The sequence below is a fragment of the Phoca vitulina genome, unplaced genomic scaffold (genome assembly GCF_004348235.1).
Source record: "Phoca vitulina isolate PV1807 unplaced genomic scaffold, GSC_HSeal_1.0 scaffold67, whole genome shotgun sequence".
Lineage (NCBI taxonomy): Eukaryota > Metazoa > Chordata > Mammalia > Carnivora > Phocidae > Phoca > Phoca vitulina.
This window is the reverse complement of record NW_022589770.1, coordinates 14,241,018-14,246,653: the sequence shown is the minus strand read 5'-3', so window position 1 is coordinate 14,246,653 and position 5,636 is coordinate 14,241,018. Positions and strand designations below refer to the sequence as shown.

General features: G+C 41.5%; 1 pseudogene; it reads right to left on the bottom strand.

Annotated features, from left to right (window-relative positions):
* Window positions 1-2,989: 2,989 nt before the first annotated feature.
* LOC116624424 lies at window positions 2,990-3,334 on the bottom strand (annotated as a pseudogene).
* Between the last annotated feature and the right edge of the window lie 2,302 nt (window positions 3,335-5,636).

Sequence of the window (5,636 nt, the reverse complement as noted above, 5' to 3'; positions counted from 1 at the left end):
TACAATCTTTTGTGTATTTACTGAGCTGGTCATACTTATAAAAGAGACTTAACAAGTTCTTTGATAATGTGGGATATCTCCAGAAAGGCATTTTGGAATTACTGCATCTTGGAATCTTTGAAGGGCAGGCAATTTATCTTTCAGTTTTTTTCACCTCCCCTTTCCCATAAGTAAAAGTTTGCCCCATAAGGCATTAACTCCATGCTGTTCCTACTCTATAAAGGCAAACAGATTTTGATACTCCTTACAGATGAGGATTGGAAGACAAGCATTCACTACACCAATACCCACATGGCAAATGTCAGAGGATAAATTAATGTGCTTCTGTAAATATAACCATATCCTGCCCACAAGCCATGACTGAGACTGTCACTACTGGATGTATGGTGGTCCACCATCATCTATCAACATCCCTCGGTTTTGAGAGAATAGAGAGGTGAACTGAAAGGAAATGCAATGGGGACCACAACCCCCAGATCCTTCAAGTCTTATAGTGGTGCAAATCATTGCAATCCCTTCTGGGATAAGGCATTATTTATAATTTACCTTTTTTACTGAGGGAGTAGTCAGTTTCTGGCACTGTCACTTGGCCTTTCTGAAAATAATGACCCTTAATTTACATAGTACAGGAAACCCATGTAAAAGTTCTGATACCTATTTCAGCTGATAGCTATTCCATTTATATATTCAAGGAAAAACTAGAATATATGTAGGGAATACCTACAGGACAGGTCTGCTGACTCATTGATACCACTATGAATTGGACTTGCACTAAAGCTCCATTTATCATCTGGCTACCATAACTCCCATTCTAACTGGAAGACAGGACAGTATTTTGGGCCTCTTAATATTAATGCCAGTGCCAGCTCAGACTTCCTACCTAACAGATTTGGAAAGCCTGGTTATTGCCTTTTCCCCTGGCACACTTGTAAATGACCAAAGGTCCCCTTAGGGAAGGATCAGAAGAATATTTGTCCTATATACTCTACTGGCATTGCTAGGTTCTTCCTCAAGGAAACCTGGTCTCGCCTTCAGTCAATGGACTCTGGGTCTATTTAGTTCTAGAAACTGGGTGAGTTTTCACTATAGCACTGATGTGAGCTTTCCAGCTCTTCATTTTCTATTATCCAAATCAAGCAATGCCTAATAAGTTCTCCGTGTATCTTTTTTTTAAAGATTTTATTTATTTATTTGACAGAGAGAGACACAGTGAGAGAGGGAACACAAGCAGGCGGAGTGGGAGAGGGAGAAGCAGGCTTCCCGATGAGCAGGGAGCCCAATGAGGGGCTTGATCCCAGGACCCTGGGACCATGACCTGAGCCGAAGGCAGATGCTTAACGACTGAGCCACCCAGGAGCCCCAGTTCTCCATGTATCTTGCCCCTAAAATCACTAGATCCATGTAAGTCATGGCACTCTAACTGCTATTCTGATTTTGATGCCCATTGCAATAATTATGTCCATCTTGCCTCTGAGAATTAAGTCCTGCCACTGGTCTCTTTCATTCTGGAATCCCATTGTCCTCATTTATATTAGATGGCCTAATTTCCATGCCACATCTCAGTCATTACCTGCAGAGAACAGACATCACTAAGCTTCCTAAAGAAACTGGCATACTGAGTCCTAGTATATTTCCTATTGCCTTAGAGATAGGAGTGAGCTCTGAGTCCTTCCAGGGAACTTATAATCAGAATCAGTGATAGGTCCTCAGGTTGTACATAGTAAATCCATTCTAACATTCCTGCTTCTCTGATCCATATGTCTTCATTGGTCAATATAACGCCAAGACCACTGGCAACTTCACCTCACATACTCTAGGCCATTGTCATGACCAAGTTTCAAGGAGCCAAACTGACAGTGTGTTTAGAGCAACTCTAGGTCCTGGAACATTGAATCCTGAGTCATACAAGATACCCCATACCTGTGAATTCTCCCCTATCCAGACTTAGATTCCCCTGATCTGATATCCTCAAAATCCACTTCTATACATATTCCCTTGTTTCCTGCTGATACATAAGGGCCAGATTCTGTCATATGTTTATTAGGTAGTCTATTTCTTCCCTAAGCAGGGACTGTATATTTCCTCTCAGGCTGTACTGAAATATGATCCTGGTTATTGGCCCAGAGGTGATAAGTTGTGGCAGAGGCAGCTTTTAAAGAGAACAAGTATCATCTTATTAGCACCTGCTTCGGGTGAGGCCATTGTAGAGACTCTAGGAAAGGGGAGGGTGTTTTCCTTTGGCAAAGGAAACCAGTGGATTCCACTGGCCCAGGAATTATTCCAGGGAATTTTTTAGTTCAGTGTTCTTAGGTTTATCCACTCAAATATCCTCATCACAGGTCTTTTGTGCCCTCTTCCCCATCTGGGTCCTGGTTTTAAATAGTATATATACATAGAAGTTACAAATTTAATTTCCTTTACATCTCTACTGTCCTTATAATTAGAATCTGGATCTGATTTTCAAACCAGTCTACCCTGAGACTGGACTACCATTGACACCTCTGGTTTTCAGAGGAACCCTTAAGTATGCCATTAGCTGCCCTGAGTATATCATTTTCTTTTCTTTCTTTCTTTTTTGGAGAGTGGGGGAGGGGCAGAGAGAGAGGGAGAGAGAGAGAGAGAATCTTAAGCAGACTCAATGCCCAGCACAGAGCCCAACTTGGGGCTTGAACCCATGACCTGAGCCAAAAGCAAGAGCTGGTGCTCAACTGACTGAGGCACCCAGGCGCCCCCTTTTTTTTAAGAGTTCAGTTATTTATGTTTTTAAAGATTTTATTTATTTATTTGAGAAAGAGAAAGAGATCGCACAAGTGGGGGGGAGGGGCAGAGGGAGAAGCAGACTCCCTGCTGAGCAGGGACACCCCCCCACACACACCGGCACAGGGCTTGATCCCAGGACCCTGGGATCATGACCCGAGCCAAAGGCAGATGCTTAACCACCTAAGCCCCCAAGAGTTTAGCTATTTACTGAACAGTTTACAGAAGAGGTTTAGTCAAAAAGACCAAAGTCCATGTCATCATCAGACTCCTCCGATTCTTCTTTTTTGGCTTCTACTTTCTTCTCCTCAGCTGGGGCAGCAGCGATGGAGGGAGCAGGACCTCCTGCTAGGGCAGCACCAGCTGCTGGGTCAGGTCCACCAGCCCCTAGGTTGCAGATGAGGCTTCTGATGTTGACATTGACCAGGGCCTTTGCAAACAAGCCCGGCAAGAAAGGTTCAACATTTACACCCTCTGCTTTAATGAGGGCATTGACCTTAACCTCCATGATTGTCACCTCATCATCATGCACAATGAGGGCCAAGAAGATGCAGGCGAGCTCCTAGACAAAGGCCATGGTGCAGGCAAATCCTGAGTGTTCACTGCCGGGCTCAGTGCTAGTTGCCGGATAAAGTAAGGGCCTGACCCCAATGCCGACTTAGCTTTCTCAGAAGGACTGAGCTCCTTAGTGGTAGCTGAGGAAAGTATCACTTTCTTTATATAAGATTTCTACTGCCATCAAAGGCAGTCACACCATGTGACAAGTCTTATAATTAGTATTTTCCACATAATGATCTCGGAATGCCTTGCCTTCTACCTTGCATCTCCTCCCAACTAACCACAGGCAAAACTTCATTGTGATTTCACTGCCAGGGGTCATTATCCTCCCACTTACCACCGCAGTGGGGTCTCTATTGCCTTTAGTCAAGAAGGTAAACCAACTCCAAAATTCCATCCTGAGAGTTTTCTTTTTAGGGCTATCCTGGAATCCATTTTCTTAGCCTCAATTTAAACAACAACAAACAACAAAAAACAAAACAAAACAAAACAAAAACAGAGCCCAAGGCAAAGCTTTTGTGCTAATGTGTTATTGGGGAGTATAATGTCAGGAAGGCAAGAGTGAAAAAAAAAGAGAATTCATTCAGGTAAGGAGAGAAGGTAAACACAATAGTGCATTACTAAACTGGCTGTAGCAATGGACTGCTCAGTGTCACGGGACCCCTCTAGAAAAGGCCATATGGAGCCATTCTGTCTCGAAATCTTCTGTTAGAAAGGGTAGGCAATTTATCTGCTGATTCCTTCCTGTATCCCATCTCCCTTTAGTCATGTTTGCTTATACAATATTAATGCCCCTGTACTTCCTCATTCCCTCTGGACATCTACTGGTTCCAGTTGGATCAGACAAGGCCCTAGAGATACTGCGATAAGCAGTCAAGAACCATGAAACCTGTGGGGTTGAATGGATCATTGGAGTCCTGGACTTTCAGCCTGATGCTCACATATATTTACTCCCCTACTTTTCTGAGAAAGCTGAGGCCTTTAACACTTCCTGCCTGACTCACAGATGAAAGCCTCAGGCACCTTAAAATAAGACTCCTGCTTCAGCTTCCTAGAGCCACAGATAGTCTTTCCAAATTTCAACTCTTCCTTGACCTCTGGACATTCTCTTCGTGATATCCATTGACTCCATCAGGCCAGCCATAGCTCTCCAGGCTCTCAGTGTCCTAGGGTAGGCCCTAAGTTGGCAAGGCAAGAATCAGAAACATTCATTCCAGTATGAAAATATCTTCCTTTACAGCTGAATACCACCTCTCAAGCCTGAAAAATAGCAAAAAAAAAAACAAAAAAAAACCACAACTGATAAAAATCCCCTCATGGCCCCCTTCTCTGCAAGACACTAGGTAGCTACACTGTAATTTAGTCAAGATGAATGAAGCCCCCAAACCTTTAAAAGTGTTAATAAATTAACTGTGGTTTTCTATTGTCAAAAAAAAATTGAGTATTTTGTTGTTGCTATTGTTTTAGGAGATAATGGGCATTACCTCCTTATTATAAATTCAGGTTTTATAATGATACTGGAATTTTAAAATTAATAAATAAAAAATTTTTAAATAAAAAAATAAATTCAGGTTTTAGTATCATTGGCTTACTAGAAGTGTGGTTTTTAGAGAACAAATTCCTTCATCACCTGGTTGTAGGTTTATTTAAATTCCATTTAATGGCAAAATGACTTGGGTAAAAACTAAGATGAGGTTGCCCCTATGAAACTGTTTAATATACAGGCAAGAATCTGAGTTACCACATCTGTCATAATGGCTAAAATCAAAAAGACAAGAAATAGCAAGTGTTGGCGAGGATATGGAGAAAAAAAGCTCACGCGCTATTGGTGGGAGTATAAATTGGCACAGCCACTGTGAAAAACAGTATGGGGTTCCTCAAAAAGTTAAAAATAGAAATACTATATGATCCAATAATTCCATTACTGGGTATTTACCAAAAGAAAACAAAAACTAATTTGAAAAGATATAGGTACCCCTATGTTTATTGCAGCATTGTTTACAATAGACAAGATATGGAAGCAACCTAAGTGTCCACTGATAGATGAATGTATAAAGAAGATATATCTGCATACAAGACAAAATATTACACAGTCCTGAAAAAGGATGAGATCATGCTATTTGTGACAATATGGATGGACCTAGAGGGTATTACGCTAAGTGAAATAAGTCAGACTGAGAAATACAAATGCCATATGAATTCATTCATGTATGGAATCTAAAAAACAAAACAAATGAATAAACAAACAAAAAGCAGAATCAGACCTATCAATACATAGAACAAACTGATGGTTGCCAGAGAAAGGGAGGATAGGGGTGATG